Here is a 12,855-nt window from a genome sequence, read left to right on the forward strand (position 1 = left end):
TATTCGCTTGCATGGTGTGCCAAATACTATTGTTTCAGATCGTGATACTAAATTTCTTAGCCACTTTTGGAGATGTTTATGGGCTAAGTTGGGGACTAAACTGCTTTTTAGTACTACTTGTCACCCCCAAACTGATGGACAAACTGAAGTAGTCAATAGAACATTGTCTACTATGCTTAGGGCTGTTTTGAAGAATAATAAGAAAATGTGGGAAGAATGCTTGCCTCATATTGAGTTTGCTTATAATCGTTCATTGCATTCTACTACTAAGATGTGCCCTTTTGAAATTGTGTATGGTTTCCTACCTCGTGCACCTATTGATTTGTTGCCTCTTCCATCTTCGGAGAAGGTTAATTTTGATGCTAAACAACGTGCTGAATTGATCTTAAAAATGCATGAGTTAACTAAGGAAAACATTGAGCGTATGAATGCTAAATATAAACTTGCTGGAGATAAGGGTAGAAAACATGTTGTGTTTGCACCTGGAGATCTTGTTTGGTTACATTTGCGTAAGGATAGATTTCCTGATTTGCGCAAATCAAAGCTAATGCCACGTGCTGATGGTCCTTTTAAGGTGTTAGAGAAAATAAATGATAATGCATATAAACTTGAGCTGCCTGCAGATTTTGGGGTTAGTCCCACTTTTAATATTGCAGATTTGAAGCCTTATTTGGGTGAGGAAGATGAGCTTCCGTCGAGGACGACTTCATTTCAAGAAGGGGAGGATGATGAGGACATCAATACAATTATTACACCCACAGGCCCTGCTGCTATACATACTGGACCAATTACTAGAGCTCGCGCACGCCAATTAAATTACCAGGTACTTTCGTTTCTTGCTAATGATTCTAATGTTCATGAGAATATGATGCTGCCTAAATTGGATACATTTGTTTTGCTTACAAATGAAGGGCCTAGCTTTGAGAAGGATGAACATTGGAGCAAGAACAAGCATGGAGATGATGGCATGCGCATGGGGAACAAGAACGGAGTTACAAGTGATGATTTCAGGACGTTGAAGCCACCATAATGCGTGCATGAAGCCTTGGACGAAATATACAAGATGCTACTTCATAACTTTCGTCCAGAGGCTATTCTAGGTGCTGAGTCACCTTATTATTGGGCCAGGCCCATGTAATTTCGAAATACATAAGTATAGGCTGTTTTTAGAGTCCGTATGTGTGGGGAAACAAGAGATAGGGTTGGTTTCGGACCCCTTCCTCAAGGGCCACGAAATTCCCCCCCCCCTCTTCCTCCATATATACAGCCCTTAGGGCGTCGTTTAGACTTTGGGTTTTGTTTAGATTAAAAGTTCGCCATAGCTGCAACTTCGCGTACTTCGTTTGTGTTCAGCGACCAGACAAAGGCGTCACAGAACCCCACCTTGATCAATAAAGCTTTCATCTTATATTCGCAATATCCAGATTGCAATCTCAGTTTCTTGCCTGTTCTTCGTTTGCTCGCAGGAAACAGACCCTCGTGGTCAGGTTGATCGTGCTCCGGCGTGGTCGATAACCTCTCGGAGTTGGTTTAGCGATTGCTAAGGCGCGACGTCCTCGCACGTTCGTAGTCGGATCGTCAAAGTCGACTTCCATCAAAGCGATATTCATCATCTCATCGAAAGACGGGACACCTTTGCCTCTATCAATCTTAGTAGTAGAATGCAATGAACGATTATAAGCAAACTCAATATGAGGCAATCATTCTTCCCACATTTTCTTATTATTCTTCAAAACAGCCCTAAGCATAGTAGACAATGTTCTATTGACTACTTCAGTTTGTCCATCAGTTTGGGGGTGACAAGTAGTACTAAAAAGTAGTTTAGTCCCCAACTTAGCCCATAAACATCTCCAAAAGTGGCTAAGAAATTTAGTATCACGATCTGAAACAATAGTATTTGGCACACCATGCAAGCGAATAATTTCACGAAAGAACAAATCAGCAACATTAACAGCATCATCGCTTTTATGACATGGTATAAAGTGTGCCATTTTCGAGAATCTATCCACGACAACAAATATGCTATCCCTCCCCTTCTTTGTTCGAGGTAAACCTAAAACAAAGTCCATAGATATATCCTCCCAAGGAACACTAGGTACAGGCAAAGGCATATATAAACCATGAGGATTGAGTCGTGACTTAGCTTTTTGACATGTAGTGCAGCGAGCAACAAAACGCTCAACATCCCGTCTCATCTTTGGCCAAAAGAAATGTGTAGCAAGTACGTCCTCCGTCTTCTTCACGCCAAAGTGTCCCATTAATCCTCCTCCATGCGCCTCCTGCAACAACAAAAGACGAAGAGAGCTAGCTGGAATGCATAGCTTGTTAGCACGGAACACAAATCCATCATTAACGACAAACTTGTTCCAGGTTCTTCCTTCTTTACAATTCTGCAATACATCTTTAAAATCAGCATCATGCACATATTGATCGTTGATGGTCTCCAAACCAAATATTTTGAAGTCAAGTTGTGAAAGCATAGTATAGCGACGAGACAATGCATCAGCAATAACATTTTCTTTACCCTTCTTGTGTTTAATGACATAAGGGAAAGTTTCAATGAATTCAACCCATTTAGCATGTCTACGATTCAGTTTAGCTTGACTTTTAATATGTTTCAAAGATTCATGATCAGAATGTATAACAAATTCTTTGGGCCATAAATAATGTTGCCATGTTTCTAAAGTCCGAACAAGAGCATATAGTTCTTTATCATAAGTAGAATAATTCAGACTAGGCCCACTCAATTTTTCAGACAAGTATGCAACAGGTTTGCCGTCTTGTAATAACACACCTCCTAATCCAATTCCACTAGCATCACATTCAAGCTCAAAAGTCTTATTAAAATCAGGAAGTTGGAGTAAAGGAGCATGTGTCAACTTATCTTTCAATACCGTGAAGGCTTCTTCCTGTGCGGTACCCCAAACAAAAGGCACATCCTTCTTTGTAAGCTCGTTGAGAGGTGCAGCAATGGTGCTAAAATCTCTCACAAAACGCCTATAGAAACCAGCGAGTCCAAGAAAACTCCGCACTTGTGTGACCGTTATGGGCTGCGGCCAACTCTCAATAGCTTCAATCTTGGCTTTATCAACTTCAATTCCCTGTGGAGTAACAACATAGCCAAGAAAAGAAACTCGGTCGGTGCAAAAGGTGCACTTCCCAAGGTTACCAAACAAACGTGCATCACGTAGAGCAATAAAAACAGCACGTAAATGTTCCAAATGTTCTTCCAAAGATTTGCTATAAATCAGTATATCATCAAAATAGACTACCACAAATCATCCAATGAAAGCACGTAAAACTTCGTTCATTAGTCTCATGAAAGTACTAGGTGCATTAGTTAACCCAAAAGGCATGACTAACCACTCATATAAACCAAACTTAGTTTTAAATGCAGTTTTCCATTCATCTCCCAATTTCATACGAATTTGATGGTATCCACTACGCAAATCAACTTTGGAGAATATTGTAGAGCCACTCAATTCATCAAGCATATCATCTAGCCTAGGAATAGGATGACGATAACGAATAGTAATATTATTAATGCCTCTACAATCAACACACATACGCGACGTACCATCCTTTTTAGGCACTAGTATAATAGGAACAGCACAAGGACTAAGAGATTCGCGTATATAACCTTTGTCGAGCAGCTCCTGTACTTGACGCATAATCTCCTTCGTCTCCTCTGGATTGGTACAGTATGGTGCACGGTTGGGTAGCGATGCACCGGGAATTAAGTGAATTTGATGCTCAATCCCTCGAATAGGTGGTAATCCCGGTGGCACGTCTTGTGGGAAGACGTCAGCGAACTCCTGCAAAATGTTAGTGACAGCAGGGGGCAAAGAGGAAGGCACGTCCTCGAATGAAAATAATGCCTCTTTGCACACAAAAGCATAGCAAACAGATTTGCTGAAATCTAACTCATCAATATCAGATTATGTGGCAAGTAAAATGCACTTTTCAATTTAATTTCAGAAACAACACTAGATGGTTTATTATTAGGTTTCATTTGTTGCGCAAATTCATTTGCCACAATCTGAGTTTCACTCTTATTTTTCTCCTGTTTTGCTTTATTAGCTCTATTAATGTCATCTTTCAAAATGGAATAAGGAGTCATAGGAAGCAAAGTAATATTTTTATCCTTATGAACAAGAGTATACTGATTGTTTCTACCATGGTGTACAGAATTTTTATCAAATTGCCATGGTCTACCTAGTAATAAGGAACATGCTTGCATGGGTACCACATCACAATCAACATAATCAGCATATGTAGAGATACTAAAATGCACACGAACAGTACGTGTTACCTTAACCTTGCCGCTGTTGTTGAACCATTGGATGTAGTAAGGATGTGGATGTGGTCTTGTGGTGAGAGATAGCTTCTCCACCATCTCCATGCTAGCCAAGTTGTTACAGCTCCCTCCATCTATGATGACGCGAACAGAACGTTCCTTCACAACTCCCTTTGTATGGAACAAATTATGCCTCTGATTTTGCTCTGCTTGTGTGACCTGCACACTCAAAACACGTTGAGCAACTAAACATTCATACCTGTCAGCGTCTTCAGGAGCCATGTATTGCGTCTCATTTTCAGAATCATCTCCACCATGTTCTTCACGGGTAATAAGAGCCAAAGTCTCCTCATCATAGTCACTAGCGGACTCATACCCACCATCCTCAGTAGCAATCATTACACGCTGAGATTTGCATTCTCTCGCAAAATGTCCTCTTCCCTTACAACGACGACAAATAATATCACTTGTGTGCCCTGTCGATGCCATGGAAGAAGAAGAGCTCTGCGCAGGCCCGGCAGGTGTGCTCTTGGCAGAGAGTGGTGGTTGTGCCTGCTTTCTTGTATCACGGCTGGAGGTGGCACCTGATGGAGGTGATGGTGAAGTGGAAGTAGAAGATGCACGCGGTGTCCATGATGAAGGTCGACCTGCAGAAAAGTTAGTTCGCGCCAATGGCTGTCGATCCTGCACTTCACGTTCAGCTTTACAAGCAAGATGGAATAAACGAGTGATATTATTATAATCCTTATACTCTAGAATGGTCTGAATCTCTTTATTTAATCCACCCATAAAACGTGCAAGCATAGCTTCATTCTCCTCAACAATACCACATCTAATCATGCCAGTTTGTAATTCCTGATAATATTCTTCTACAGAATTTTTCCCTTGTCTTAAACGCTGCAATTTTTGAAGTAATTCACGTTGATAATATGGTGGAACCCAACGAGTACGCATAGCAGTTTTCAAAGCAGCCCAAGTAGCTGGAACAGGATATAATCTACAATGTTCAGACCACCAAACACATGCAAAGCTAGTGAAAGCACAAACAGCAGCAGGAACACGTCTGTCCTCAGGATATTGTAAACATGTAAATCGTTGGTCAGTTTCTAACTCCCAAGTAAGATATATATCAGGAACATATCTACCCTCAAATGGTGGAATATTCAATTTCAGTTTAGGGAGATGGTCATGATCTCGTACCTGAGGTGGTGGTGCCGGCCTACCGTTGCGAATATATACCTGAGGTCGACCTGCTGGTGGTGGTGCTGGTGGCTGCACGTAGTTCTGATTTTGATCAACCTCATCCTCATAATCGCCCGCATAATCATCATCCTCCGCAGCCGCCGCAGGAGCAGGAGCCAAAGAAGCATCAACAGTAGGTGCAGCAGCACCCGAATTTTGACCAGTCTCAATTGGGACGCGCTGTGCCCGTCCCACTTGATTTGGAAGGCGGCGTTGGAGATGTGGTTGTTGTTGTTGTAGAGGTGCGACATGTGCAGCCGGTGGTGGTTGGGGAAGACGCTTGAGTAATTCAGTAAACTTGTTATCCAGCTTTGTCTCGAACGACTTCTCCACGGCATCTATCTTCTCCATAGCCTCTTCAAATCTGTTTAGCACATCTCCCACCTGGCCACTCATCATTTGCTGAAATTTATCATGCAACTCCTTGTTCGTCTTGTTCTCCCAATCAGTCTCATCGGCTTGTGAACCTGCCATGGTTAGCAGCAATAGAAACACAAAAGAATATGATCCTGCAGACTACTAGAAGTGGTGGTGATGGTGGTGTGTCACAAAACCTTCAAGCGAATCTCAAATTCTTACCAGTTCTTACCCAGCAGCAGGTGGTGATCGGCAACCGTTGTAGTCAAAAACTCTCAAAGCTTGGATATAGCGATTACCAGGGAGAGTCAAACGCACGATGTAGACTTATGTGGAGCTGGGAAGGCTTATAATATGGTAGCAAAATGGTAAGCAATAATCAATTCAGAGATGCAAAGTTGAATAAACGCTCAACGACGGTACTGTGCTGGTCCTAGGTTAGACCCTGCTAGAGACGCGAGCCTAGAACACTAACAAAATCACGGCGCTGCACGTAAACAAGGGAAAAGCACACTCTGGAAAAAAAAATTGCGCTCTTTTTTTCGAAAAATCACTATAATGGCGAGTGTCTCAAAACTCTTCCCAGGTCAAACTGACAGGATGGGCACAAAATTTTTTGACTATTTTTTTCGGAAATCAGGGCACCGACGACGAAAAAGTGCGACAAAAAATCACTATGATGGCGAGTGTCTCAAAACACTACCCGGGGCCTAAAAATAGGATAGGGAAAAAATATTTTTGGTTGCCGAAATTTTGGCCTAAAAACTGCCCGGGGGTCTCCAGAGTCTTTTTTTTCCGAGACCTACTGAGGCAAGGAAACACGAAACGGAAAATAGATGGATCTCTAAAACCAACCGAATATGAAAAGAACTCGGATTGGTGGTGGATATATGGCGGTAGGATATGGTAGCGGTGGTGGTATATGGTAGCGGTGGTGGTATATGGATACGGATCGGTGGTGGTATATGGATACGGATTGGTGGTGGTATATGGATACGGATTGGTGGTGGTATGTAGATACGGATTCAGAGCGGTGGCGGATGAGCAATGGTGGTAGATGGCAAGGCGATGATGATGGTGCGGCGGCGGCGTGACAACTTATGACCAGAACTCGAAACTCTAAAAGACAAGACTCTAAGACCAACAACTTGACACAACGATGCAACCGTAAATTCAACAAAGCAAAAACCCTAAAAAGATTATGCAAAGGCTCAGATTGGTTCGGATATGATGAACTAACCCTAATTTTTTTGTGGCTTTTTCGTGGACTGTAGGTATGAAGAACAGACTCGATCTAAACTACGAAAAACTATAAAATCTCACCGAGCAACCTGGAAATCTGATACCACTTGATAGAGGCAAAGGTGTCCCGTCTTTCGATGAGATGATGGATATCGCTTTGGTGGAAGTCGACTTTGATGATCCGACTATGAACGTGCGATGACGTCGCGCCTTAGCAATCGCTAAACCAACTCCGAGAGGTTATCGACCACGCCGGAGCACGATCAACCTGACCACGAGGGTCTGTTTCCTGCGAGCAAACGAAGAACAAGCAAGAAACTGAGATTGCAATCTGGATATTCCGAATATAAGATGAAAGCTTTATTGATCAAGCTGGGGTTCTGTGACGCCTTTGTCTGGTCGCTGAACACAAACGAAGTACGCGAAGTTGCAGCTATGGCGAACTTTTAATCTAAACAAAACCCAAAGTCTAAACGACGCCCTAAGGGCTGTATATATGGAGGAAGAGGGGGGAATTTCGTGGCCCTTGGGGAAGGGGTCCGAAACCAACCCTATCTCTTGTTTCCCCACACATACGGACTCTAAAAACAGCCTATACTCAAGTATTTCGAAATTACATGGGCCTGGCCCAATAATAAGGTGACGCAGCACCTAGAATAGCCTCTGGACGAAAATTATGAAGTAGCATCTTGTATATTTCGTCCAAGGCTTCATGCACGCATTATGGTGGCTTCAACGTCCTGAAATCATCACTTGTAACTCCGTTCTTGTTCCCCATGCGCATGGCATCATCTCCATGCTTGTTCTTGCTCCAATGTTCATCCTTCTCAAAGCTAGGCCCTTCATTTGTAAGCAAAACAAATGTATCAATTTAGGCAGCATCATATTCTCATGAACATTAGAATCATTACGAAGAAACGAAAGTACCTGGTAATTTAATTAGCGTGCGCGAGCTCTAGTAATTGGTCCAGTATGTATAGCAGCAGGGGCTATGGGTGTAACAATGGTATTGATGTCCTCGTCAAACTTGATCATATATATAATCATGGCATGAATATTAAGACATATGTGATTAAAAGCAATAGTCTATAATTTGACATAAAGACATCAATACTCAGGCATCCCAACAAACAATCATGTCTTTCAAAATATCAACGCTAAAGAAGGGTATCCCTACAAAATCATATAGTCTTGTCATGCTCTGTCTTCTTAACACAAAGTATTTATCATGCACAACCCCGACGACAAGCCGAGCAATTGGTTCATACTTTTTAACGCGCTTCAGCTTTTTCAACCCTCACGCAATACATGAGTGCAAGCCATGGATATAGCACTACGGGTGGAATAGAGAATAATGATAGGGGTAAATATAAAGAAGACAAAAAGTAGAAAGTCTCACATCGATGCGGCTAACCAACGGGCTATGGAGATGCCCATCAATCGATATCAACGTGAAGAGTAGGGATTGCCATGCAACGAATGCACTAAGAGCTATAAGTGTATGAAAGCTCAATATGAACACTAAGTGGGTGTTCATCTAATCCTATAATGAAAAATTCCCACTAGTATATGAAAGTGACAACATAGGAGACTCTGCATATGAAAAACATTGTGCTATTTTGAAGCACAAGTGTGGTAAAGGATACTAACAATGCCCCTTCTCTCTTTGTTTATTTTTTCGTTTTCTTTCTTTCTTTCTTTCTTTCTTTCTTTTTTATTTTTCTTTTTTATTTCTTTTTTCTTTTTTCCTCATTGTCCGGAGTCTCATCCCGACTTGTGGGGGAATCATAGTCTCCATCAACCTTTCCTCACTAGGGCACTGCTCTAAAAATGAATAATAATGATCATCACATTTCTATTTACCTATAACTCAAAAGAAATAAAAATTAGAACTATATACCTATGACAAAGTATGACTCTATATGAATGCCTCTAGCATGTACCAAGATGTGCAATGATCTACCGTAACATGTATGAAAAATGATGAACGGTGGCTGAGCCACAACTACTATGTCAGTTATATGATCATGCAAAGCAATATAACAATGAATGCTCAAGTCATCAAACGGAAGCGGTGGAAGTTGCATGACAATATATCTCGGAATGGCCATGGAAAAGCCATAATAGGTAGGTATGGTGGCTATTTTGAGGAAGATATAATAAGGCTTATGTGTGATAGAGTAATCATATCACGGGGTTTGGATGCACCTACGAAGTTTGCACCGACTCTCGACGTGAGAAAGGGCAATGCACGGTACCGTAGAGGATAGCAAATTGCGAAAAGGTAAGAGTGCGTATAATCCATGGACTCACATTAGTCATAAAGAACTCATATACTTATTGCAAAAGTTTATTAGCCCTCAAAGCAAAGTACTACTATGCATGCCCCTAGGGGGATAGATTGGTAGGAAAATACCATCGCTCGTCCCCGACCGCCACTCATAAGGAGGACAATCAATAATAAATCATGCTCCAACTTCATAGCATAATGAGAGACTATACGTGCATGCTTCGGGAATCACAAACCTTAACACCAATATTCATACTAAACACAACCATTCACTAGTACCTCCCACACATTCCATCTCTATATCGCAAAACTATTGCAAGGAATAAAACATATCATATTCAGTGATCCACAAGTTTTATGTAGGATTTTATGACTAACCATGCAATTGACCAATTCCTTTTGACTCTCTTAATAGATATAAGTGAAGCATGAGAGTTTAATTCTTTTTACAAAATACCATGCTCTAACAAATATAAGTGAAGCAAAATAGAATTCTTCAAATAACGGTTTTCTATGTGAAGAGAAACAGGCAAACCAAACTTCAAATGATATAAGTGAAGCACATGAAGCATTCTATAAAGCCACATTCAAAATATATAAGTGAAGTGCAATGAGCATTCTATAAATCAACCATGGACTATCTCATACAAGCATGGTGCATAAAAGAAAAAGGGAAAAACTAAATGCAAAAGACGCTCCAAGATATGCACATATCACATGAACGAAACGAAACCGAAAAACATACCGATACTTGTTGAAGAAAGATGGGATGCCTTCCGGGGCATCCCAAGCTTAGACGCTTGAGTCTCCTTGAATATTTACTTGGGGTGCCTTGGTCATCCCCAAGCTTGAGCTCTTGCCTCTCCTCCTTCTCCTCATATCGAGACATCCTCGATCTTTGATCACTTCATCCACACAAAACTCAACAGAAAGTTCGGTAAGACCGTTAGTATAATAAAGCAAATCACTACTCTAAGTACTGTTGCAAACCAATTCATATTTTTTTTGCATTGTAGCTACTATAATATAACTTTTCCATGGCTTATACCACCGATAAAAATCGATAGTTTCATCAAAACGAGCAAAACAATGCATCAAAAACAGAATCTGTCTTAAACAGGACAGTCTGTAGTAATCTGAACATTCACCATACTTCTGGTACTCCAAACATTCTAAAAAATTAGGAAAAATAAAGATTTTGAATAGCAAGACAGTGCAAAAGGTTGCAGAACCATTTGACGTTCCACTACAAAATGTAAAATCGCGCACTACAGACAAAGTTTCAGTTTTGCACCGCACAAACCAACAAGCAATCTAATCATCCTAAAGGCAAATCTTGGCACATTATTTTTATAATACAATGGAATTGTACAAGGGGATAATTATTTTTGTTGAAAATTTTCTGCAATTCAAGATTCACAAAGTTTCCATGGGCATGAACAAAGTTCAAGGCATGCTCCCACTTCCACGGTGCTCATCCTTCTCACTTTCACTTTTCTTTTTGTGAAGTTTTAAGTTCCCCTGTATATTTTTTTGTTTTTAAACTTTATAAAAGCACTCAACGGAAATAAATGACTCTCTAAAACTTCCGGATTGTCTCCCTGGCAGCGCTTTCTTTAAAGCCATTAAGCTAGCCATAAGGTGCTCAAGTAATGGATCCACCCGGATCCCAAGGTATATCAAAGCCAATTTTAATTAACAATGATTTGGCATTTAGTAGTGAGCACAAAGCAACATATATCAAGCAATGACGAAGTATAACTCTCTTCATATGCATTGGCATGTCATACAAGAACAATTCATGCACATCAAGTTGATGAGGACATCAATACAATTATTACACCCACAGGCCCTGCTGCTATACATACTGGACCAATTACTAGAGCTCGCGCACGCCAATTAAATTACCAGGTACTTTCGTTTCTTGCTAATGATTCTAATGTTCATGAGAATATGATGCTGCCTAAATTGGATACATTTGTTTTGCTTACAAATGAAGGGCCTAGCTTTGAGAAGGATGAACATTGGAGCAAGAACAAGCATGGAGATGATGGCATGCGCATGGGGAACAAGAACGGAGTTACAAGTGATGATTTCAGGACGTTGAAGCCACCATAATGCGTGCATGAAGCCTTGGACGAAATATACAAGATGCTACTTCATAACTTTCGTCCAGAGGCTATTCTAGGTGCTGCGTCACCTTATTATTGGGCCAGGCCCATGTAATTTCGAAATACATAAGTATAGGCTGTTTTTAGAGTCCGTATGTGTGGGGAAACAAGAGATAGGGTTGGTTTCGGACCCCTTCCTCAAGGGCCACGAAATTCCCCCCCCCCTCTTCCTCCATATATACAGCCCTTAGGGCGTCGTTTAGACTTTGGGTTTTGTTTAGATTAAAAGTTCGCCATAGCTGCAACTTCGCGTACTTCGTTTGTGTTCAGCGACCAGACAAAGGCGTCACAGAACCCCACCTTGATCAATAAAGCTTTCATCTTATATTCGCAATATCCAGATTGCAATCTCAGTTTCTTGCCTGTTCTTCGTTTGCTCGCAGGAAACAGACCCTCGTGGTCAGGTTGATCGTGCTCCGGCGTGGTCGATAACCTCTCGGAGTTGGTTTAGCGATTGCTAAGGCGCGACGTCCTCGCACGTTCGTAGTCGGATCGTCAAAGTCGACTTCCATCAAAGCGATATTCATCATCTCATCGAAAGACGGGACACCTTTGCCTCTATCAAGTGGTATCAGATTTCCAGGTTGCTCGGTGAGATTTTACAGTTTTTCGTAGTTTAGATCGAGTCTGTTCTTCATACCTACAGTCCACGAAAAAGCCACAAAAAAAAATTAGGGTTAGTTCATCATATCCGAACCAATCTGAGCCTTTGCATAATCTTTTTAGGGTTTTTGCTTTGTTGAATTTGCGGTTGCATCGTCGTGTCAAGTTGCTGGTCTTAGAGTCTAGTCTTTTAGAGTTTCGAGTTCTGGTCATAAGTTGTCACGCCGCCGCCGCACCATCATCATCGCCTTGCCATCTACCACCATTGCTTATCCGCCACCGCTTTGAATCCGTATCCATATACCACCACCGCTGCCATATACTACCGCCATATATCCACCACCAATCCGAGTTCTTTTCATATTCGGTTGGTTTTAGAGATCCATATATTTTCCGTTTCGTGTTTCCTTGCCTGAGTAGGTCTCGGAAAAAAAAAGAGTCTGGAGACCCCCGAGCAGTTTTTAGGCCAAAATTTCGGCAACCAAAAATATTTTTTCCCTATCCTATTTTTAGGCCCCGGGTAGTGTTTTGAGACACTCGCCATCATAGTGATTTTTTGTCGCACTTTTTCGTCGTCGCTGCCCTGATTTCCGAAAAAAAAAATAGTCAAAAATTTTTGTGCCCATCCTGTCAGTTTGACCTGGGAAGAGTTT

The sequence above is a fragment of the Aegilops tauschii genome, chromosome 5 (genome assembly GCF_002575655.3).
Source record: "Aegilops tauschii subsp. strangulata cultivar AL8/78 chromosome 5, Aet v6.0, whole genome shotgun sequence".
NCBI classification, from domain to species: Eukaryota; Viridiplantae; Streptophyta; class Magnoliopsida; order Poales; family Poaceae; genus Aegilops; species Aegilops tauschii.